At 51.5% G+C, this 23705-nt stretch overlaps 20 non-coding genes across 20 annotated transcripts; 6 read left to right on the top strand and 14 right to left on the bottom strand.

Moving 5' to 3' along the window:
- Nucleotides 1-379: 379 nt before the first annotated feature.
- Trnai-aau lies at nt 380-455 on the bottom strand. The gene has a single exon. It is a non-coding gene; the product is annotated as a tRNA-Ile (tRNA).
- Nucleotides 456-1002: 547 nt separating this feature from the next.
- On the bottom strand, nt 1003-1075 carry Trnam-cau. Its single transcript has one exon. It is a non-coding gene; the product is annotated as a tRNA-Met (tRNA).
- Nucleotides 1076-3341: 2266 nt separating this feature from the next.
- Trnaa-ugc lies at nt 3342-3413 on the top strand. Its single transcript has one exon. It is a non-coding gene; the product is annotated as a tRNA-Ala (tRNA).
- A 589-nt stretch (nt 3414-4002) lies between these two features.
- On the bottom strand, nt 4003-4077 carry Trnai-aau. Its single transcript has one exon. It is a non-coding gene; the product is annotated as a tRNA-Ile (tRNA).
- A 546-nt stretch (nt 4078-4623) lies between these two features.
- Nucleotides 4624-4696, bottom strand: Trnam-cau. Its single transcript has one exon. It is a non-coding gene; the product is annotated as a tRNA-Met (tRNA).
- A 2262-nt stretch (nt 4697-6958) lies between these two features.
- Trnaa-ugc lies at nt 6959-7030 on the top strand. The gene has a single exon. It is a non-coding gene; the product is annotated as a tRNA-Ala (tRNA).
- A 592-nt stretch (nt 7031-7622) lies between these two features.
- Nucleotides 7623-7697, bottom strand: Trnai-aau. The gene has a single exon. It is a non-coding gene; the product is annotated as a tRNA-Ile (tRNA).
- Nucleotides 7698-8243: 546 nt separating this feature from the next.
- On the bottom strand, nt 8244-8316 carry Trnam-cau. The gene has a single exon. It is a non-coding gene; the product is annotated as a tRNA-Met (tRNA).
- Nucleotides 8317-10579: 2263 nt separating this feature from the next.
- On the top strand, nt 10580-10651 carry Trnaa-ugc. The gene has a single exon. It is a non-coding gene; the product is annotated as a tRNA-Ala (tRNA).
- Nucleotides 10652-11243: 592 nt separating this feature from the next.
- On the bottom strand, nt 11244-11318 carry Trnai-aau. Its single transcript has one exon. It is a non-coding gene; the product is annotated as a tRNA-Ile (tRNA).
- A 546-nt stretch (nt 11319-11864) lies between these two features.
- On the bottom strand, nt 11865-11937 carry Trnam-cau. Its single transcript has one exon. It is a non-coding gene; the product is annotated as a tRNA-Met (tRNA).
- Nucleotides 11938-14212: 2275 nt separating this feature from the next.
- Nucleotides 14213-14284, top strand: Trnaa-ugc. The gene has a single exon. It is a non-coding gene; the product is annotated as a tRNA-Ala (tRNA).
- Nucleotides 14285-14876: 592 nt separating this feature from the next.
- Nucleotides 14877-14951, bottom strand: Trnai-aau. Its single transcript has one exon. It is a non-coding gene; the product is annotated as a tRNA-Ile (tRNA).
- Nucleotides 14952-15497: 546 nt separating this feature from the next.
- Trnam-cau lies at nt 15498-15570 on the bottom strand. Its single transcript has one exon. It is a non-coding gene; the product is annotated as a tRNA-Met (tRNA).
- A 2271-nt stretch (nt 15571-17841) lies between these two features.
- On the top strand, nt 17842-17913 carry Trnaa-ugc. Its single transcript has one exon. It is a non-coding gene; the product is annotated as a tRNA-Ala (tRNA).
- A 592-nt stretch (nt 17914-18505) lies between these two features.
- On the bottom strand, nt 18506-18579 carry Trnai-aau. The gene has a single exon. It is a non-coding gene; the product is annotated as a tRNA-Ile (tRNA).
- A 546-nt stretch (nt 18580-19125) lies between these two features.
- Nucleotides 19126-19198, bottom strand: Trnam-cau. Its single transcript has one exon. It is a non-coding gene; the product is annotated as a tRNA-Met (tRNA).
- A 2265-nt stretch (nt 19199-21463) lies between these two features.
- Trnaa-ugc lies at nt 21464-21535 on the top strand. The gene has a single exon. It is a non-coding gene; the product is annotated as a tRNA-Ala (tRNA).
- Nucleotides 21536-22127: 592 nt separating this feature from the next.
- Nucleotides 22128-22202, bottom strand: Trnai-aau. The gene has a single exon. It is a non-coding gene; the product is annotated as a tRNA-Ile (tRNA).
- Nucleotides 22203-22748: 546 nt separating this feature from the next.
- Trnam-cau lies at nt 22749-22821 on the bottom strand. The gene has a single exon. It is a non-coding gene; the product is annotated as a tRNA-Met (tRNA).
- Between the last annotated feature and the right edge of the window lie 884 nt (nt 22822-23705).

Here is a 23705-nt window from a genome sequence, read left to right as displayed (position 1 = left end):
GACACACAGCACGCCCCTTCATTTCACGGTGGCGTCTCCCTCACTGAATCGGTCTGCAGCTGCGAAAACAAAGGAGAAAGAAAAATAGGAAGCAAAATTGCCAACAGTACCCTGTGTTCCCATGCGGTCACCCGCCCAAGCACTGACAAGGGCCAAAGTTGTTACACGTCGGCAATCGGGCATTTTCTTTCATTTTCTCTTTGCCGTATGAGAACCAGCGTATTCAACATATTGTGACCATTGCCGAGCGAATGCTGCAGCGCTTCCCGACGAGTCGGGTTCGGATCCTCTGCCAACGTCCACGCACGGCGATGATCTTTTGGTCATCACACTCGCCAGCTGAAATCGGCGCTGCCTTTTCGTAGTAGTAAAAGCCTACTGGCCCGTGGGGGGATCGAACACCACGACCTTCGCGTTATTAGCACGACGCTTCTAACCAACTGAGCTAACGGGCCTCGACGCGGACGGTTGCTCAGCCCTACGCTGGAAACACGTCGCATGAAGCCACACGCCACTTCTAGGGTCACCGTGTGTCTGCTTCGCCCGTCTATGTTCTGCTGGCGGTCACGAAACAGTAGCTGTACTGCGAGCAGGACGGGAAACGGCAGCACGCACTGCTGAAACTTGAGACGATTCGTGTGGAAAAAATTCCGTTCCGGTTCCGGCAATCGAGCCCGGGCCTCCGGGGTGATAGCCAGGCATCCTAGCCACTAGATCTCACCGGATTTGGGCGTCCGTTCGACGGATCGGATGGTCTCTCGCACCCTTCTCTCTTTGCGAACGTCATTGCGCATACTGGCTGGCAAGGCGCGCACCTCAAAAGTCTCAGAGCAATGCTTTTGGCTTCATGCTCTACTGGGAGAAGAGGAAAAGGAAAGCTGTCAGTATCAATAACAGGAAGTATAAATTTTTCTCTCTGAAGCGTTGAAACGTTGTGGATAACAAACAAGAAATAAGTTCGAGCCCTAGCGACAGCACCACCGTGAGTCACAGAAAATTAAATGCCCCGGGTGAGGATCGAACTCACGACCTTAAAATTATGAGACTTACGCGCTGACTACTGCGCTACCGAGGCACGGGGCGGACCGTTGGTCCTGGGAACTGGGCAAGTAGCGTACCCATTGTTAGACGCAGAGATACACTACTTGGTGGATAACGTGTTCTGTTGCTACACGTGCATTGCCGGCCCAGTTGATTGTGGTGGTGCTGCAGCTTTTGCAACGATGGGCAGTACTCCCCGTCGTTCAAGTTCATTGCCTCGGAGGCACCTGGACACAGCAACTTGTGAGGCCAGGCCGACGCCAGTCCGCAGAACATGACGCGAGCGTCTGAGTGGGGAACCGCGCGTGCTGCGTTCTCGGTTCTTCTCAAGGGAATCCCGCTATACATTCTTGTGGATCGTGCATCTCAAGCGCGCAAGCCACACGGCACCGCGGGAAAAGCAAAACGATGCATCGGCCGGGAATCGAACCCGGGCCGCCCGCGTGGCAGGCGAGCATTCTACCACTTTTTTTTTTTTTTTTTTTTTTTTTTTTTTTTTTTTTTTTTTTTTGGCCTCCCAACTCCCCTTATAGCCCTCCTTACTCTCACCAAAATATGCCTTCTTCGGCGAGCTTCATCGCTATATTTGCTGGACTGTCGAACTTCGTGGAACAGTGGTATAACTTAAAACAAATCATCTTCTGCTCAGTTAGTGTGGTGTCTTCTTCCACAGAAAAATGGAGAACTAAGAAAAATTTTATCGCGGAATTCGTGGACGGTCTTCTTTCTCCGCTGGTTCAACTCTTCTGCTCGTAGTTCAACTAAACTCATATTCCGCTTAAAAGAAAAATATATTGTCCCTCCTGACTAACGTCAGTCACTCCGATGTAGCAGAGAGTTGTTACAAAACAGGTGGCAACGCAGGACAACAGCACAACATGACAGTTTATGTCGATGTGTGCATCACACGAAAGAAACAGAAATCACAGGAAAGTAATAAAATGAAATCGCGACAGTCCGGAAACAGAATTTAAGAGATTGGAAAAAAAACACTCCTGCAACTATGAATGTTCCACACAAACAGGCTGTATCTTCTAAAATACCCATGAAGTCTTGTGAACAAAATAAAATTCCTCAAAAGTAAAAGGACATTCCTCCCTTGGAGATAAAACCAGAACGACCCGTAGTGTGGGTGTGGCACAAGTCACCAACCATAACGCAAATAAAACAAAGAAAAGAAGGAAAAAGAAAGTAAAAATAGAACGCGTCAGCTCAGTAAATCTCAGTTCAAGGTGTTTGCCGCAGTTCCATTTCATAGCCGTAATCCAAGGCCGCCTTCAAAAAATTCGCAAACAGTTCGCGAAAGTGAACGCAATCCTTCAGTGTCATATACTGGGCCCACAAATAATCCAGGTAAATCACAGTATCAGTGACGGCCATATCGATAAGGGCATAAATCGTATGCCCTAAGATCCAGACAGTGGCGTTATTTTTCGTCCGCGGGAAAGCTTTGAAGTTAGGCACTATCACACGACGAACAGTCACAAGGTGAGGAGGCGTTCGATTAATGTGGGCGACCATTCGTTGACACAGCCGCCATACCGTCGACACCGATGCACACTCAAAACGATGTTCCCGTGTGTCCACAGCACCACATCTACCACAGTTGGCAGAGGGAAGGAGATGAATGTCGGCAAGCCGCTGTTCGTCGCTAGGGTGTTGTTGACGATCTTAAACCAGAGCGCACTGACATCCGACGGCAACACCGGGTTGTTGATGTTTGCCCACACGTTCACCCATTCCACTGTAGGGTTCCGGAACACCAGTTTATGACGCGGAGGTTGTCCAGTCAGGGCAACGTAGAGTCCGCGGGCGGTCCTGTGTCTGTCGGTAGCCGTTGACAGAGCGTAGCTCCTCGTTAAAAAGTACTCCCGTATGTAGGACATCTTATACGGGATGGCCGCGAGAGAGACGGGGCGCCGCTTCAGAGCGTGGGCGGACCACTGAACCACCGATGCTCAGACCAGTAGCAATCTTTCGCTGCTTCCCGAGCAGATGTCTCGAGATAACGTGGGGACTGCCGTCAAGCGCCGTAGCATTCTGTCGAAGAAAATGCTGCAGACGCTGAATCCTGCACTGTACTGCCTAAAAATGCCGCCAGAACGCCGTCCTCTGCGTCCTCTTGCGTCGCCGGCGCCGACTCTTGCCAAAGGGTGCGAAATGTGCATGGATACGCCGTGCGAATGCATCTGCATGTGCTCCCCTAGCCTACCTCGTAATGCGCCTAGGGCTACGATCACCTTCGGCCGCTGCCGACTGGCGGGAAGCCGACACAGCGCGGCGTGGGGGCGCCCGGTTGTGCGGTGGTGGTGTAAAGGTCAGCATAGTTGCCTTGCAAGCAGTTGATCCGGGTTCGATTCCCGGCCACCGCAGCAGGCTTTCAGCTTTGCGTATGAGTACTTTTGCCACGCGCCGTTAAATTAATGTTCTTTCTCCCTCTTACTCGCTGCAGACCAGCCTACAGTGTGTCTCGACTTGTCTCGACTTTGCTCAGCTGACGCGAGAGCTGACGCTCTCCAGTCGGCCTATATCAAAACGACAAGCACGAGAAACGACTGAGAGAGGCAGGGAGAGGCGAGGCGGTGGACACACAGCACGCCCCTTCATTTCACGGTGGCGTCTCCCTCACTGAATCGGTCTGCAGCTGCGAAAACAAAGGAGAAAGAAAAATAGGAAGCAAATTGCCAACAGTACCCTGTGTTCCATGCGGTCACCCGCCCAAGCACTGACAAGGGCCAAGTTGTTACACGTCGGCAATCGGGCATTTTCTTTCATTTTCTCTTTGCCGTATGAGAACCAGCGTATTCAACATATTGTGACCATTGCCGAGCGAATGCTGCAGCGCTTCCCGACGAGTCGGGTTCGGATCCTCTGCCAACGTCCACGCACGGCGATGATCTTTTGGTCATCACACTCGCCAGCTGAAATCGGCGCTGCCTTTTCGTAGTAGTAAAAGCCTACTGGCCCGTGGGGGGATCGAACACCACGACCTTCGCGTTATTAGCACGACGCTCTAACCAACTGAGCTAACGGGCCTCGACGCGGACGGTTGCTCAGCCCTACGCTGGAAACACGTCGCATGAAGCCACACGCCACTTCTAGGGTCACCGTGTGTCTGCTTCGCCCGTCTATGTTCTGCTGGCGGTCACGAAACAGTAGCTGTACTGCGAGCAGGACGGGAAACGGCAGCACGCACTGCTGAAACTTGAGACGATTCGTGTGGAAAAAATTCCGTTCCGGTTCCGGCAATCGAGCCCGGGCCTCCGGGGTGATAGCCAGGCATCCTAGCCACTAGATCTCACCGGATTTGGGCGTCCGTTCGACGGATCGGATGGTCTCTCGCACCCTTCTCTCTTTGCGAACGTCATTGCGCATACTGGCTGGCAAGGCGCGCACCTCAAAAGTCTCAGAGCAATGCTTTTGGCTTCATGCTCTACTGGGAGAAGAGGAAAAGGAAAGCTGTCAGTATCAATAACAGGAAGTATAAATTTTCTCTCTGAAGCGTTGAAACGTTGTGGATAACAAACAAGAAATAAGTTCGAGCCCTAGCGACAGCACCACCGTGAGTCACAGAAAATTAAATGCCCCGGGTGAGGATCGAACTCACGACCTTAAAATTATGAGACTTACGCGCTGACTACTGCGCTACCGAGGCACGGGGCGGACCGTTGGTCCTGGGAACTGGGCAAGTAGCGTACCCATTGTTAGACGCAGAGATACACTACTTGGTGGATAACGTGTTCTGTTGCTACACGTGCATTGCCGGCCCAGTTGATTGTGGTGGTGCTGCAGCTTTTGCAACGATGGGCAGTACTCCCCGTCGTTCAAGTTCATTGCCTCGGAGGCACCTGGACACAGCAACTTGTGAGGCCAGGCCGACGCCAGTCCGCAGAACATGACGCGAGCGTCTGAGTGGGGAACCGCGCGTGCTGCGTTCTCGGTTCTTCTCAAGGGAATCCCGCTATACATTCTTGTGGATCGTGCATCTCAAGCGCGCAAGCCACACGGCACCGCGGGAAAAGCAAAACGATGCATCGGCCGGGAATCGAACCCGGGCCGCCCGCGTGGCAGGCGAGCATTCTACCACTTTTTTTTTTTTTTTTTTTTTTTTTTTTTTTTTTTTTTTTTGGCCTCCCAACTCCCCTTATAGCCCTCCTTACTCTCACCAAAATATGCCTTCTTCGGCGAGCTTCATCGCTATATTTGCTGGACTGTCGAACTTCGTGGAACAGTGGTATAACTTAAAACAAAATCATCTTCTGCTCAGTTAGTGTGGTGTCTTCTTCCACAGAAAAATGGAGAACTAAGAAAAATTTTATCGCGGAATTCGTGGACGGTCTTCTTTCCTCCGCTGGTTCAACTCTTCTGCTCGTAGTTCAACTAAACTCATATTCCGCTTAAAAGAAAAATATATTGTCCCTCCTGACTAACGTCAGTCACTCCGATGTAGCAGAGAGTTGTTACAAAACAGGTGGCAACGCAGGACAACAGCACAACATGACAGTTTATGTCGATGTGTGCATCACACGAAAGAAACAGAAATCACAGGAAAGTAATAAAATGAAATCGCGACAGTCCGGAAACAGAATTTAAGAGATTGGAAAAAAAACACTCCTGCAACTATGAATGTTCCACACAAACAGGCTGTATCTTCTAAAATACCCATGAAGTCTTGTGAACAAAATAAAATTCCTCAAAAGTAAAAGGACATTCCTCCCTTGGAGATAAAACCAGAACGACCCGTAGTGTGGGTGTGGCACAAGTCACCAACCATAACGCAAATAAAACAAAGAAAAGAAGGAAAAAGAAAGTAAAAATAGAACGCGTCAGCTCAGTAAATCTCAGTTCAAGGTGTTTGCCGCAGTTCCATTTCATAGCCGTAATCCAAGGCCGCCTTCAAAAAATTCGCAAACAGTTCGCGAAAGTGAACGCAATCCTTCAGTGTCATATACTGGGCCCACAAATAATCCAGGTAAATCACAGTATCAGTGACGGCCATATCGATAAGGGCATAAATCGTATGCCCTAAGATCCAGACAGTGGCGTTATTTTTCGTCCGCGGGAAAGCTTTGAAGTTAGGCACTATCACACGACGAACAGTCACAAGGTGAGGAGGCGTTCGATTAATGTGGGCGACCATTCGTTGACACAGCCGCCATACCGTCGACACCGATGCACACTCAAAACGATGTTCCCGTGTGTCCACAGCACCACATCTACCACAGTTGGCAGAGGGAAGGAGATGAATGTCGGCAAGCCGCTGGTTCGTCGCTAGGGTGTTGTTGACGATCTTAAACCAGAGCGCACTGACATCCGACGGCAACACCGGGTTGTTGATGTTTGCCCACACGTTCACCCATTCCACTGTAGGGTTCCGGAACACCAGTTTATGACGCGGAGGTTGTCCAGTCAGGGCAACGTAGAGTCCGCGGGCGGTCCTGTGTCTGTCGGTAGCCGTTGACAGAGCGTAGCTCCTCGTTAAAAAGTACTCCCGTATGTAGGACATCTTATACGGGATGGCCGCGAGAGAGACGGGCGCCGCTTCAGAGCGTGGGCGGACCACTGAACCACCGATGCTCAGACCAGTAGCAATCTTTCGCTGCTTCCCGAGCAGATGTCTCGAGATAACGTGGGACTGCCGTCAAGCGCCGTAGCATTCTGTCGAGAAAATGCTGCAGACGCTGAATCCTGCACTGTACTGCCTAAAAATGCCGCCAGAACGCCGTCCTCTGCGTCCTCTTGCGTCGCCGGCGCCGACTCTTGCCAAAGGGTGCGAAATGTGCATGGATACGCCGTGCGAATGCATCTGCATGTGCTCCCCTAGCCTACCTCGTAATGCGCCTAGGGCTACGATCACCTTCGGCCGCTGCCGACTGGCGGGAAGCCGACACAGCGCGGCGTGGGGGCGCCCGGTTGTGCGGTGGTGGTGTAAAGGTCAGCATAGTTGCCTTGCAAGCAGTTGATCCGGGTTCGATTCCCGGCCACCGCAGCAGGCTTTCAGCTTTGCGTATGAGTACTTTTGCCACGCGCCGTTAAATTAATGTTCTTTCTCCCTCTTACTCGCTGCAGACCAGCCTACAGTGTGTCTCGACTTGTCTCGACTTTGCTCAGCTGACGCGAGAGCTGACGCTCTCCAGTCGGCCTATATCAAAACGACAAGCACGAGAAACGACTGAGAGAGGCAGGGAGAGGCGAGGCGGTGGACACACAGCACGCCCCTTCATTTCACGGTGGCGTCTCCCTCACTGAATCGGTCTGCAGCTGCGAAAACAAAGGAGAAAGAAAAATAGGAAGCAAAATTGCCAACAGTACCCTGTGTTCCCATGCGGTCACCCGCCCAAGCACTGACAAGGGCCAAAGTTGTTACACGTCGGCAATCGGGCATTTTCTTTCATTTTCTCTTTGCCGTATGAGAACCAGCGTATTCAACATATTGTGACCATTGCCGAGCGAATGCTGCAGCGCTTCCCGACGAGTCGGGTTCGGATCCTCTGCCAACGTCCACGCACGGCGATGATCTTTTGGTCATCACACTCGCCAGCTGAAATCGGCGCTGCCTTTTCGTAGTAGTAAAAGCCTACTGGCCCGTGGGGGGATCGAACACCACGACCTTCGCGTTATTAGCACGACGCTCTAACCAACTGAGCTAACGGGCCTCGACGCGGACGGTTGCTCAGCCCTACGCTGGAAACACGTCGCATGAAGCCACACGCCACTTCTAGGGTCACCGTGTGTCTGCTTCGCCCGTCTATGTTCTGCTGGCGGTCACGAAACAGTAGCTGTACTGCGAGCAGGACGGGAAACGGCAGCACGCACTGCTGAAACTTGAGACGATTCGTGTGGAAAAAATTCCGTTCCGGTTCCGGCAATCGAGCCCGGGCCTCCGGGGTGATAGCCAGGCATCCTAGCCACTAGATCTCACCGGATTTGGGCGTCCGTTCGACGGATCGGATGGTCTCTCGCACCCTTCTCTCTTTGCGAACGTCATTGCGCATACTGGCTGGCAAGGCGCGCACCTCAAAAGTCTCAGAGCAATGCTTTTGGCTTCATGCTCTACTGGGAGAAGAGGAAAAGGAAAGCTGTCAGTATCAATAACAGGAAGTATAAATTTTCTCTCTGAAGCGTTGAAACGTTGTGGATAACAAACAAGAAATAAGTTCGAGCCCTAGCGACAGCACCACCGTGAGTCACAGAAAATTAAATGCCCCGGGTGAGGATCGAACTCACGACCTTAAAATTATGAGACTTACGCGCTGACTACTGCGCTACCGAGGCACGGGGCGGACCGTTGGTCCTGGGAACTGGGCAAGTAGCGTACCCATTGTTAGACGCAGAGATACACTACTTGGTGGATAACGTGTTCTGTTGCTACACGTGCATTGCCGGCCCAGTTGATTGTGGTGGTGCTGCAGCTTTTGCAACGATGGGCAGTACTCCCCGTCGTTCAAGTTCATTGCCTCGGAGGCACCTGGACACAGCAACTTGTGAGGCCAGGCCGACGCCAGTCCGCAGAACATGACGCGAGCGTCTGAGTGGGGAACCGCGCGTGCTGCGTTCTCGGTTCTTCTCAAGGGAATCCCGCTATACATTCTTGTGGATCGTGCATCTCAAGCGCGCAAGCCACACGGCACCGCGGGAAAAGCAAAACGATGCATCGGCCGGGAATCGAACCCGGGCCGCCCGCGTGGCAGGCGAGCATTCTACCACTTTTTTTTTTTTTTTTTTTTTTTTTTTTTTTTTTTTTTTTTTGGCCTCCCAACTCCCCTTATAGCCCTCCTTACTCTCACCAAAATATGCCTTCTTCGGCGAGCTTCATCGCTATATTTGCTGGACTGTCGAACTTCGTGGAACAGTGGTATAACTTAAAACAAAATCATCTTCTGCTCAGTTAGTGTGGTGTCTTCTTCCACAGAAAAATGGAGAACTAAGAAAAATTTTATCGCGGAATTCGTGGACGGTCTTCTTTCCTCCGCTGGTTCAACTCTTCTGCTCGTAGTTCAACTAAACTCATATTCCGCTTAAAAGAAAAATATATTGTCCCTCCTGACTAACGTCAGTCACTCCGATGTAGCAGAGAGTTGTTACAAAACAGGTGGCAACGCAGGACAACAGCACAACATGACAGTTTATGTCGATGTGTGCATCACACGAAAGAAACAGAAATCACAGGAAAGTAATAAAATGAAATCGCGACAGTCCGGAAACAGAATTTAAGAGATTGGAAAAAAAACACTCCTGCAACTATGAATGTTCCACACAAACAGGCTGTATCTTCTAAAATACCCATGAAGTCTTGTGAACAAAATAAAATTCCTCAAAAGTAAAAGGACATTCCTCCCTTGGAGATAAAACCAGAACGACCCGTAGTGTGGGTGTGGCACAAGTCACCAACCATAACGCAAATAAAACAAAGAAAAGAAGGAAAAAGGAAGTAAAAATAGAACGCGTCAGCTCAGTAAATCTCAGTTCAAGGTGTTTGCCGCAGTTCCATTTCATAGCCGTAATCCAAGGCCGCCTTCAAAAAATTCGCAAACAGTTCGCGAAAGTGAACGCAATCCTTCAGTGTCATATACTGGGCCCACAAATAATCCAGGTAAATCACAGTATCAGTGACGGCCATATCGATAAGGGCATAAATCGTATGCCCTAAGATCCAGACAGTGGCGTTATTTTTCGTCCGCGGGAAAGCTTTGAAGTTAGGCACTATCACACGACGAACAGTCACAAGGTGAGGAGGCGTTCGATTAATGTGGGCGACCATTCGTTGACACAGCCGCCATACCGTCGACACCGATGCACACTCAAAACGATGTTCCCGTGTGTCCACAGCACCACATCTACCACAGTTGGCAGAGGGAAGGAGATGAATGTCGGCAAGCCGCTGGTTCGTCGCTAGGGTGTTGTTGACGATCTTAAACCAGAGCGCACTGACATCCGACGGCAACACCGGGTTGTTGATGTTTGCCCACACGTTCACCCATTCCACTGTAGGGTTCCGGAACACCAGTTTATGACGCGGAGGTTGTCCAGTCAGGGCAACGTAGAGTCCGCGGGCGGTCCTGTGTCTGTCGGTAGCCGTTGACAGAGCGTAGCTCCTCGTTAAAAAGTACTCCCGTATGTAGGACATCTTATACGGGATGGCCGCGAGAGAGACGGGCGCCGCTTCAGAGCGTGGGCGGACCACTGAACCACCGATGCTCAGACCAGTAGCAATCTTTCGCTGCTTCCCGAGCAGATGTCTCGAGATAACGTGGGACTGCCGTCAAGCGCCGTAGCATTCTGTCGAGAAAATGCTGCAGACGCTGAATCCTGCACTGTACTGCCTAAAAATGCCGCCAGAACGCCGTCCTCTGCGTCCTCTTGCGTCGCCGGCGCCGACTCTTGCCAAAGGGTGCGAAATGTGCATGGATACGCCGTGCGAATGCATCTGCATGTGCTCCCCTAGCCTACCTCGTAATGCGCCTAGGGCTACGATCACCTTCGGCCGCTGCCGACTGGCGGGAAGCCGACACAGCGCGGCGTGGGGGCGCCCGGTTGTGCGGTGGTGGTGTAAAGGTCAGCATAGTTGCCTTGCAAGCAGTTGATCCGGGTTCGATTCCCGGCCACCGCAGCAGGCTTTCAGCTTTGCGTATGAGTACTTTTGCCACGCGCCGTTAAATTAATGTTCTTTCTCCCTCTTACTCGCTGCAGACCAGCCTACAGTGTGTCTCGACTTGTCTCGACTTTGCTCAGCTGACGCGAGAGCTGACGCTCTCCAGTCGGCCTATATCAAAACGACAAGCACGAGAAACGACTGAGAGAGGCAGGGAGAGGCGAGGCGGTGGACACACAGCACGCCCCTTCATTTCACGGTGGCGTCTCCCTCACTGAATCGGTCTGCAGCTGCGAAAACAAAGGAGAAAGAAAAATAGGAAGCAAAATTGCCAACAGTACCCTGTGTTCCCATGCGGTCACCCGCCCAAGCACTGACAAGGGCCAAAGTTGTTACACGTCGGCAATCGGGCATTTTCTTTCATTTTCTCTTTGCCGTATGAGAACCAGCGTATTCAACATATTGTGACCATTGCCGAGCGAATGCTGCAGCGCTTCCCGACGAGTCGGGTTCGGATCCTCTGCCAACGTCCACGCACGGCGATGATCTTTTGGTCATCACACTCGCCAGCTGAAATCGGCGCTGCCTTTTCGTAGTAGTAAAAGCCTACTGGCCCGTGGGGGGATCGAACACCACGACCTTCGCGTTATTAGCACGACGCTCTAACCAACTGAGCTAACGGGCCTCGACGCGGACGGTTGCTCAGCCCTACGCTGGAAACACGTCGCATGAAGCCACACGCCACTTCTAGGGTCACCGTGTGTCTGCTTCGCCCGTCTATGTTCTGCTGGCGGTCACGAAACAGTAGCTGTACTGCGAGCAGGACGGGAAACGGCAGCACGCACTGCTGAAACTTGAGACGATTCGTGTGGAAAAAATTCCGTTCCGGTTCCGGCAATCGAGCCCGGGCCTCCGGGGTGATAGCCAGGCATCCTAGCCACTAGATCTCACCGGATTTGGGCGTCCGTTCGACGGATCGGATGGTCTCTCGCACCCTTCTCTCTTTGCGAACGTCATTGCGCATACTGGCTGGCAAGGCGCGCACCTCAAAAGTCTCAGAGCAATGCTTTTGGCTTCATGCTCTACTGGGAGAAGAGGAAAAGGAAAGCTGTCAGTATCAATAACAGGAAGTATAAATTTTCTCTCTGAAGCGTTGAAACGTTGTGGATAACAAACAAGAAATAAGTTCGAGCCCTAGCGACAGCACCACCGTGAGTCACAGAAAATTAAATGCCCCGGGTGAGGATCGAACTCACGACCTTAAAATTATGAGACTTACGCGCTGACTACTGCGCTACCGAGGCACGGGGCGGACCGTTGGTCCTGGGAACTGGGCAAGTAGCGTACCCATTGTTAGACGCAGAGATACACTACTTGGTGGATAACGTGTTCTGTTGCTACACGTGCATTGCCGGCCCAGTTGATTGTGGTGGTGCTGCAGCTTTTGCAACGATGGGCAGTACTCCCCGTCGTTCAAGTTCATTGCCTCGGAGGCACCTGGACACAGCAACTTGTGAGGCCAGGCCGACGCCAGTCCGCAGAACATGACGCGAGCGTCTGAGTGGGGAACCGCGCGTGCTGCGTTCTCGGTTCTTCTCAAGGGAATCCCGCTATACATTCTTGTGGATCGTGCATCTCAAGCGCGCAAGCCACACGGCACCGCGGGAAAAGCAAAACGATGCATCGGCCGGGAATCGAACCCGGGCCGCCCGCGTGGCAGGCGAGCATTCTACCACTTTTTTTTTTTTTTTTTTTTTTTTTTTTTTTTTTTTTTTTTTTTTTTTTTTTTTGGCCTCCCAACTCCCCTTATAGCCCTCCTTACTCTCACCAAAATATGCCTTCTTCGGCGAGCTTCATCGCTATATTTGCTGGACTGTCGAACTTCGTGGAACAGTGGTATAACTTAAAACAAAATCATCTTCTGCTCAGTTAGTGTGGTGTCTTCTTCCACAGAAAAATGGAGAACTAAGAAAAATTTTATCGCGGAATTCGTGGACGGTCTTCTTTCCTCCGCTGGTTCAACTCTTCTGCTCGTAGTTCAACTAAACTCATATTCCGCTTAAAAGAAAAATATATTGTCCCTCCTGACTAACGTCAGTCACTCCGATGTAGCAGAGAGTTGTTACAAAACAGGTGGCAACGCAGGACAACAGCACAACATGACAGTTTATGTCGATGTGTGCATCACACGAAAGAAACAGAAATCACAGGAAAGTAATAAAATGAAATCGCGACAGTCCGGAAACAGAATTTAAGAGATTGGAAAAAAAACACTCCTGCAACTATGAATGTTCCACACAAACAGGCTGTATCTTCTAAAATACCCATGAAGTCTTGTGAACAAAATAAAATTCCTCAAAAGTAAAAGGACATTCCTCCCTTGGAGATAAAACCAGAACGACCCGTAGTGTGGGTGTGGCACAAGTCACCAACCATAACGCAAATAAAACAAAGAAAAGAAGGAAAAAGAAAGTAAAAATAGAACGCGTCAGCTCAGTAAATCTCAGTTCAAGGTGTTTGCCGCAGTTCCATTTCATAGCCGTAATCCAAGGCCGCCTTCAAAAAATTCGCAAACAGTTCGCGAAAGTGAACGCAATCCTTCAGTGTCATATACTGGGCCCACAAATAATCCAGGTAAATCACAGTATCAGTGACGGCCATATCGATAAGGGCATAAATCGTATGCCCTAAGATCCAGACAGTGGCGTTATTTTTCGTCCGCGGGAAAGCTTTGAAGTTAGGCACTATCACACGACGAACAGTCACAAGGTGAGGAGGCGTTCGATTAATGTGGGCGACCATTCGTTGACACAGCCGCCATACCGTCGACACCGATGCACACTCAAAACGATGTTCCCGTGTGTCCACAGCACCACATCTACCACAGTTGGCAGAGGGAAGGAGATGAATGTCGGCAAGCCGCTGGTTCGTCGCTAGGGTGTTGTTGACGATCTTAAACCAGAGCGCACTGACATCCGACGGCAACACCGGGTTGTTGATGTTTGCCCACACGTTCACCCATTCCACTGTAGGGTTCCGGAACACCAGTTTATGACGCGGAGGTTGTCCAGTCAGGGCAACGTAGAGTCCGCGGGCGGTCCTGTGTCTGTCGGTAGCCGTTGACAGAGCGTAGCTCCTCGTTAAAAAGTACTCCCGTATGTAGGACATCTTATACGGGATGGCCGCGAGAGAGACGGGCGCCGCTTCAGAGCGTGGGCGGACCACTGAACCACCGATGCTCAGACCAGTAGCAATCTTTCGCTGCTTCCCGAGCAGATGTCTCGAGATAACGTGGGACTGCCGTCAAGCGCCGTAGCATTCTGTCGAGAAAATGCTGCAGACGCTGAATCCTGCACTGTACTGCCTAAAAATGCCGCCAGAACGCCGTCCTCTGCGTCCTCTTGCGTCGCCGGCGCCGACTCTTGCCAAAGGGTGCGAAATGTGCATGGATACGCCGTGCGAATGCATCTGCATGTGCTCCCCTAGCCTACCTCGTAATGCGCCTAGGGCTACGATCACCTTCGGCCGCTGCCGACTGGCGGGAAGCCGACACAGCGCGGCGTGGGGGCGCCCGGTTGTGCGGTGGTGGTGTAAAGGTCAGCATAGTTGCCTTGCAAGCAGTTGATCCGGGTTCGATTCCCGGCCACCGCAGCAGGCTTTCAGCTTTGCGTATGAGTACTTTTGCCACGCGCCGTTAAATTAATGTTCTTTCTCCCTCTTACTCGCTGCAGACCAGCCTACAGTGTGTCTCGACTTGTCTCGACTTTGCTCAGCTGACGCGAGAGCTGACGCTCTCCAGTCGGCCTATATCAAAACGACAAGCACGAGAAACGACTGAGAGAGGCAGGGAGAGGCGAGGCGGTGGACACACAGCACGCCCCTTCATTTCACGGTGGCGTCTCCCTCACTGAATCGGTCTGCAGCTGCGAAAACAAAGGAGAAAGAAAAATAGGAAGCAAAATTGCCAACAGTACCCTGTGTTCCCATGCGGTCACCCGCCCAAGCACTGACAAGGGCCAAAGTTGTTACACGTCGGCAATCGGGCATTTTCTTTCATTTTCTCTTTGCCGTATGAGAACCAGCGTATTCAACATATTGTGACCATTGCCGAGCGAATGCTGCAGCGCTTCCCGACGAGTCGGGTTCGGATCCTCTGCCAACGTCCACGCACGGCGATGATCTTTTGGTCATCACACTCGCCAGCTGAAATCGGCGCTGCCTTTTCGTAGTAGTAAAAGCCTACTGGCCCGTGGGGGGATCGAACACCACGACCTTCGCGTTATTAGCACGACGCTCTAACCAACTGAGCTAACGGGCCTCGACGCGGACGGTTGCTCAGCCCTACGCTGGAAACACGTCGCATGAAGCCACACGCCACTTCTAGGGTCACCGTGTGTCTGCTTCGCCCGTCTATGTTCTGCTGGCGGTCACGAAACAGTAGCTGTACTGCGAGCAGGACGGGAAACGGCAGCACGCACTGCTGAAACTTGAGACGATTCGTGTGGAAAAAATTCCGTTCCGGTTCCGGCAATCGAGCCCGGGCCTCCGGGGTGATAGCCAGGCATCCTAGCCACTAGATCTCACCGGATTTGGGCGTCCGTTCGACGGATCGGATGGTCTCTCGCACCCTTCTCTCTTTGCGAACGTCATTGCGCATACTGGCTGGCAAGGCGCGCACCTCAAAAGTCTCAGAGCAATGCTTTTGGCTTCATGCTCTACTGGGAGAAGAGGAAAAGGAAAGCTGTCAGTATCAATAACAGGAAGTATAAATTTTCTCTCTGAAGCGTTGAAACGTTGTGGATAACAAACAAGAAATAAGTTCGAGCCCTAGCGACAGCACCACCGTGAGTCACAGAAAATTAAATGCCCCGGGTGAGGATCGAACTCACGACCTTAAAATTATGAGACTTACGCGCTGACTACTGCGCTACCGAGGCACGGGGCGGACCGTTGGTCCTGGGAACTGGGCAAGTAGCGTACCCATTGTTAGACGCAGAGATACACTACTTGGTGGATAACGTGTTCTGTTGCTACACGTGCATTGCCGGCCCAGTTGATTGTGGTGGTGCTGCAGCTTTTGCAACGATGGGCAGTACTCCCCGTCGTTCAAGTTCATTGCCTCGGAGGCACCTGGACACAGCAACTTGTGAGGCCAGGCCGACGCCAGTCCGCAGAACATGACGCGAGCGTCTGAGTGGGGAACCGCGCGTGCTGCGTTCTCGGTTCTTCTCAAGGGAATCCCGCTATACATTCTTGTGGATCGTGCATCTCAAGCGCGCAAGCCACACGGCACCGCGGGAAAAGCAAAACGATGCATCGGCCGGGAATCGAACCCGGGCCGCCCGCGTGGCAGGCGAGCATTCTACCACTTTTTTTTTTTTTTTTTTTTTTTTTTTTTTTTTTTTTTTTTTTTTTTTTGGCCTCCCAACTCCCCTTATAGCCCTCCTTACTCTCACCAAAATATGCCTTCTTCGGCGAGCTTCATCGCTATATTTGCTGGACTGTCGAACTTCGTGGAACAGTGGTATAACTTAAAACAAAATCATCTTCTGCTCAGTTAGTGTGGTGTCTTCTTCCACAGAAAAATGGAGAACTAAGAAAAATTTTATCGCGGAATTCGTGGACGGTCTTCTTTCCTCCGCTGGTTCAACTCTTCTGCTCGTAGTTCAACTAAACTCATATTCCGCTTAAAAGAAAAATATATTGTCCCTCCTGACTAACGTCAGTCACTCCGATGTAGCAGAGAGTTGTTACAAAACAGGTGGCAACGCAGGACAACAGCACAACATGACAGTTTATGTCGATGTGTGCATCACACGAAAGAAACAGAAATCACAGGAAAGTAATAAAATGAAATCGCGACAGTCCGGAAACAGAATTTAAGAGATTGGAAAAAAAAACACTCCTGCAACTATGAATGTTCCACACAAACAGGCTGTATCTTCTAAAATACCCATGAAGTCTTGTGAACAAAATAAAATTCCTCAAAAGTAAAAGGACATTCCTCCCTTGGAGATAAAACCAGAACGACCCGTAGTGTGGGTGTGGCACAAGTCACCAACCATAACGCAAATAAAACAAAGAAAAGAAGGAAAAAGAAAGTAAAAATAGAACGCGTCAGCTCAGTAAATCTCAGTTCAAGGTGTTTGCCGCAGTTCCATTTCATAGCCGTAATCCAAGGCCGCCTTCAAAAAATTCGCAAACAGTTCGCGAAAGTGAACGCAATCCTTCAGTGTCATATACTGGGCCCACAAATAATCCAGGTAAATCACAGTATCAGTGACGGCCATATCGATAAGGGCATAAATCGTATGCCCTAAGATCCAGACAGTGGCGTTATTTTTCGTCCGCGGGAAAGCTTTGAAGTTAGGCACTATCACACGACGAACAGTCACAAGGTGAGGAGGCGTTCGATTAATGTGGGCGACCATTCGTTGACACAGCCGCCATACCGTCGACACCGATGCACACTCAAAACGATGTTCCCGTGTGTCCACAGCACCACATCTACCACAGTTGGCAGAGGGAAGGAGATGAATGTCGGCAAGCCGCTGGTTCGTCGCTAGGGTGTTGTTGACGATCTTAAACCAGAGCGCACTGACATCCGACGGCAACACCGGGTTGTTGATGTTTGCCCACACGTTCACCCATTCCACTGTAGGGTTCCGGAACACCAGTTTATGACGCGGAGGTTGTCCAGTCAGGGCAACGTAGAGTCCGCGGGCGGTCCTGTGTCTGTCGGTAGCCGTTGACAGAGCGTAGCTCCTCGTTAAAAAGTACTCCCGTATGTAGGACATCTTATACGGGATGGCCGCGAGAGAGACGGGCGCCGCTTCAGAGCGTGGGCGGACCACTGAACCACCGATGCTCAGACCAGTAGCAATCTTTCGCTGCTTCCCGAGCAGATGTCTCGAGATAACGTGGGACTGCCGTCAAGCGCCGTAGCATTCTGTCGAGAAAATGCTGCAGACGCTGAATCCTGCACTGTACTGCCTAAAAATGCCGCCAGAACGCCGTCCTCTGCGTCCTCTTGCGTCGCCGGCGCCGACTCTTGCCAAAGGGTGCGAAATGTGCATGGATACGCCGTGCGAATGCATCTGCATGTGCTCCCCTAGCCTACCTCGTAATGCGCCTAGGGCTACGATCACCTTCGGCCGCTGCCGACTGGCGGGAAGCCGACACAGCGCGGCGTGGGGGCGCCCGGTTGTGCGGTGGTGGTGTAAAGGTCAGCATAGTTGCCTTGCAAGCAGTTGATCCGGGTTCGATTCCCGGCCACCGCAGCAGGCTTTCAGCTTTGCGTATGAGTACTTTTGCCACGCGCCGTTAAATTAATGTTCTTTCTCCCTCTTACTCGCTGCAGACCAGCCTACAGTGTGTCTCGACTTGTCTCGACTTTGCTCAGCTGACGCGAGAGCTGACGCTCTCCAGTCGGCCTATATCAAAACGACAAGCACGAGAAACGACTGAGAGAGGCAGGGAGAGGCGAGGCGGTGGACACACAGCACGCCCCTTCATTTCACGGTGGCGTCTCCCTCACTGAATCGGTCTGCAGCTGCGAAAACAAAGGAGAAAGAAAAATAGGAAGCAAAATTGCCAACAGTACCCTGTGTTCCCATGCGGTCACCCGCCCAAGCACTGACAAGGGCCAAAGTTGTTACACGTCGGCAATCGGGCATTTTCTTTCATTTTCTCTTTGCCGTATGAGAACCAGCGTATTCAACATATTGTGACCATTGCCGAGCGAATGCTGCAGCGCTTCCCGACGAGTCGGGTTCGGATCCTCTGCCAACGTCCACGCACGGCGATGATCTTTTGGTCATCACACTCGCCAGCTGAAATCGGCGCTGCCTTTTCGTAGTAGTAAAAGTCTACTGGCCCGTGGGGGGATCGAACCCACGACCTTCGCGTTATTAGCACGACGCTCTAACCAACTGAGCTAACGGGCCTCGACGCGGACGGTTGCTCAGCCCTACGCTGGAAACACGTCGCATGAAGCCACACGCCACTTCTAGGGTCACCGTGTGTCTGCTTCGCCCGTCTATGTTCTGCTGGCGGTCACGAAACAGTAGCTGTACTGCGAGCAGGACGGGAAACGGCAGCACGCACTGCTGAAACTTGAGACGATTCGTGTGGAAAAAATTCCGTTCCGGTTCCGGCAATCGAGCCCGGGCCTCCGGGGTGATAGCCAGGCATCCTAGCCACTAGATCTCACCGGATTTGGGCGTCCGTTCGACGGATCGGATGGTCTCTCGCACCCTTCTCTCTTTGCGAACGTCATTGCGCATACTGGCTGGCAAGGCGCGCACCTCAAAAGTCTCAGAGCAATGCTTTTGGCTTCATGCTCTACTGGGAGAAGAGGAAAAGGAAAGCTGTCAGTATCAATAACAGGAAGTATAAATTTTCTCTCTGAAGCGTTGAAACGTTGTGGATAACAAACAAGAAATAAGTTCGAGCCCTAGCGACAGCACCACCGTGAGTCACAGAAAATTAAATGCCCCGGGTGAGGATCGAACTCACGACCTTAAAATTATGAGACTTACGCGCTGACTACTGCGCTACCGAGGCACGGGGCGGACCGTTGGTCCTGGGAACTGGGCAAGTAGCGTACCCATTGTTAGACGCAGAGATACACTACTTGGTGGATAACGTGTTCTGTTGCTACACGTGCATTGCCGGCCCAGTTGATTGTGGTGGTGCTGCAGCTTTTGCAACGATGGGCAGTACTCCCCGTCGTTCAAGTTCATTGCCTCGGAGGCACCTGGACACAGCAACTTGTGAGGCCAGGCCGACGCCAGTCCGCAGAACATGACGCGAGCGTCTGAGTGGGGAACCGCGCGTGCTGCGTTCTCGGTTCTTCTCAAGGGAATCCCGCTATACATTCTTGTGGATCGTGCATCTCAAGCGCGCAAGCCACACGGCACCGCGGGAAAAGCAAAACGATGCATCGGCCGGGAATCGAACCCGGGCCGCCCGCGTGGCAGGCGAGCATTCTACCACTTTTTTTTTTTTTTTTTTTTTTTTTTTTTTTTTTTTTTTTTTTTGGCCTCCCAACTCCCCTTATAGCCCTCCTTACTCTCACCAAAATATGCCTTCTTCGGCGAGCTTCATCGCTATATTTGCTGGACTGTCGAACTTCGTGGAACAGTGGTATAACTTAAAACAAAATCATCTTCTGCTCAGTTAGTGTGGTGTCTTCTTCCACAGAAAAATGGAGAACTAAGAAAAATTTTATCGCGGAATTCGTGGACGGTCTTCTTTCCTCCGCTGGTTCAACTCTTCTGCTCGTAGTTCAACTAAACTCATATTCCGCTTAAAAGAAAAATATATTGTCCCTCCTGACTAACGTCAGTCACTCCGATGTAGCAGAGAGTTGTTACAAAACAGGTGGCAACGCAGGACAACAGCACAACATGACAGTTTATGTCGATGTGTGCATCACACGAAAGAAACAGAAATCACAGGAAAGTAATAAAATGAAATCGCGACAGTCCGGAAACAGAATTTAAGAGATTGGAAAAAAAACACTCCTGCAACTATGAATGTTCCACACAAACAGGCTGTATCTTCTAAAATACCCATGAAGTCTTGTGAACAAAATAAAATTCCTCAAAAGTAAAAGGACATTCCTCCCTTGGAGATAAAACCAGAACGACCCGTAGTGTGGGTGTGGCACAAGTCACCAACCATAACGCAAATAAAACAAAGAAAAGAAGGAAAAAGAAAGTAAAAATAGAACGCGTCAGCTCAGTAAATCTCAGTTCAAGGTGTTTGCCGCAGTTCCATTTCATAGCCGTAATCCAAGGCCGCCTTCAAAAAATTCGCAAACAGTTCGCGAAAGTGAACGCAATCCTTCAGTGTCATATACTGGGCCCACAAATAATCCAGGTAAATCACAGTATCAGTGACGGCCATATCGATAAGGGCATAAATCGTATGCCCTAAGATCCAGACAGTGGCGTTATTTTTCGTCCGCGGGAAAGCTTTGAAGTTAGGCACTATCACACGACGAACAGTCACAAGGTGAGGAGGCGTTCGATTAATGTGGGCGACCATTCGTTGACACAGCCGCCATACCGTCGACACCGATGCACACTCAAAACGATGTTCCCGTGTGTCCACAGCACCACATCTACCACAGTTGGCAGAGGGAAGGAGATGAATGTCGGCAAGCCGCTGGTTCGTCGCTAGGGTGTTGTTGACGATCTTAAACCAGAGCGCACTGACATCCGACGGCAACACCGGGTTGTTGATGTTTGCCCACACGTTCACCCATTCCACTGTAGGGTTCCGGAACACCAGTTTATGACGCGGAGGTTGTCCAGTCAGGGCAACGTAGAGTCCGCGGGCGGTCCTGTGTCTGTCGGTAGCCGTTGACAGAGCGTAGCTCCTCGTTAAAAAGTACTCCCGTATGTAGGACATCTTATACGGGATGGCCGCGAGAGAGACGGGCGCCGCTTCAGAGCGTGGGCGGACCACTGAACCACCGATGCTCAGACCAGTAGCAATCTTTCGCTGCTTCCCGAGCAGATGTCTCGAGATAACGTGGGACTGCCGTCAAGCGCCGTAGCATTCTGTCGAGAAAATGCTGCAGACGCTGAATCCTGCACTGTACTGCCTAAAAATGCCGCCAGAACGCCGTCCTCTGCGTCCTCTTGCGTCGCCGGCGCCGACTCTTGCCAAAGGGTGCGAAATGTGCATGGATACGCCGTGCGAATGCATCTGCATGTGCTCCCCTAGCCTACCTCGTAATGCGCCTAGGGCTACGATCACCTTCGGCCGCTGCCGACTGGCGGGAAGCCGACACAGCGCGGCGTGGGGGCGCCCGGTTGTGCGGTGGTGGTGTAAAGGTCAGCATAGTTGCCTTGCAAGCAGTTGATCCGGGTTCGATTCCCGGCCACCGCAGCAGGCTTTCAGCTTTGCGTATGAGTACTTTTGCCACGCGCCGTTAAATTAATGTTCTTTCTCCCTCTTACTCGCTGCAGACCAGCCTACAGTGTGTCTCGACTTGTCTCGACTTTGCTCAGCTGACGCGAGAGCTGACGCTCTCCAGTCGGCCTATATCAAAACGACAAGCACGAGAAACGACTGAGAGAGGCAGGGAGAGGCGAGGCGGTGGACACACAGCACGCCCCTTCATTTCACGGGGGCGTCTCCCTCACTGAATCGGTCTGCAGCTGCGAAAACAAAGGAGAAAGAAAAATAGGAAGCAAAATTGCCAACAGTACCCTGTGTTCCCATGCGGTCACCCGCCCAAGCACTGACAAGGGCCAAAGTTGTTACACGTCGGCAATCGGGCATTTTCTTTCATTTTCTCTTTGCCGTATGAGAACCAGCGTATTCAACATATTGTGACCATTGCCGAGCGAATGCTGCAGCGCTTCCCGACGAGTCGGGTTCGGATCCTCTGCCAACGTCCACGCACGGCGATGATCTTTTGGTCATCACACTCGCCAGCTGAAATCGGCGCTGCCTTTTCGTAGTAGTAAAAGCCTACTGGCCCGTGGGGGGATCGAACACCACGACCTTCGCGTTATTAGCACGACGCTCTAACCAACTGAGCTAACGGGCCTCGACGCGGACGGTTGCTCAGCCCTACGCTGGAAACACGTCGCATGAAGCCACACGCCACTTCTAGGGTCACCGTGTGTCTGCTTCGCCCGTCTATGTTCTGCTGGCGGTCACGAAACAGTAGCTGTACTGCGAGCAGGACGGGAAACGGCAGCACGCACTGCTGAAACTTGAGACGATTCGTGTGGAAAAAATTCCGTTCCGGTTCCGGCAATCGAGCCCGGGCCTCCGGGGTGATAGCCAGGCATCCTAGCCACTAGATCTCACCGGATTTGGGCGTCCGTTCGACGGATCGGATGGTCTCTCGCACCCTTCTCTCTTTGCGAACGTCATTGCGCATACTGGCTGGCAAGGCGCGCACCTCAAAAGTCTCAGAGCAATGCTTTTGGCTTCATGCTCTACTGGGAGAAGAGGAAAAGGAAAGCTGTCAGTATCAATAACAGGAAGTATAAATTTTCTCTCTGAAGCGTTGAAACGTTGTGGATAACAAACAAGAAATAAGTTCGAGCCCTAGCGACAGCACCACCGTGAGTCACAGAAAATTAAATGCCCCGGGTGAGGATCGAACTCACGACCTTAAAATTATGAGACTTACGCGCTGACTACTGCGCTACCGAGGCACGGGGCGGACCGTTGGTCCTGGGAACTGGGCAAGTAGCGTACCCATTGTTAGACGCAGAGATACACTACTTGGTGGATAACGTGTTCTGTTGCTACACGTGCATTGCCGGCCCAGTTGATTGTGGTGGTGCTGCAGCTTTTGCAACGATGGGCAGTACTCCCCGTCGTTCAAGTTCATTGCCTCGGAGGCACCTGGACACAGCAACTTGTGAGGCCAGGCCGACGCCAGTCCGCAGAACATGACGCGAGCGTCTGAGTGGGGAACCGCGCGTGCTGCGTTCTCGGTTCTTCTCAAGGGAATCCCGCTATACATTCTTGTGGATCGTGCATCTCAAGCGCGCAAGCCACACGGCACCGCGGGAAAAGCAAAACGATGCATCGGCCGGGAATCGAACCCGGGCCGCCCGCGTGGCAGGCGAGCATTCTACCACTTTTTTTTTTTTTTTTTTTTTTTTTTTTTTTTTTTTTTTTTTTTTTTTTTTTTTTTTTGGCCTCCCAACTCCCCTTATAGCCCTCCTTACTCTCACCAAAATATGCCTTCTTCGGCGAGCTTCATCGCTATATTTGCTGGACTGTCGAACTTCGTGGAACAGTGGTATAACTTAAAACAAAATCATCTTCTGCTCAGTTAGTGTGGTGTCTTCTTCCACAGAAAAATGGAGAACTAAGAAAAATTTTATCGCGGAATTCGTGGACGGTCTTCTTTCCTCCGCTGGTTCAACTCTTCTGCTCGTAGTTCAACTAAACTCATATTCCGCTTAAAAGAAAAATATATTGTCCCTCCTGACTAACGTCAGTCACTCCGATGTAGCAGAGAGTTGTTACAAAACAGGTGGCAACGCAGGACAACAGCACAACATGACAGTTTATGTCGATGTGTGCA

This window comes from Schistocerca piceifrons, unplaced genomic scaffold (genome assembly GCF_021461385.2).
Source record: "Schistocerca piceifrons isolate TAMUIC-IGC-003096 unplaced genomic scaffold, iqSchPice1.1 HiC_scaffold_570, whole genome shotgun sequence".
Taxonomy (NCBI): domain Eukaryota; kingdom Metazoa; phylum Arthropoda; class Insecta; order Orthoptera; family Acrididae; genus Schistocerca; species Schistocerca piceifrons.
Note: the sequence above shows the minus strand (reverse complement) of the source record. Positions and strands in the feature narration are given on the sequence as shown.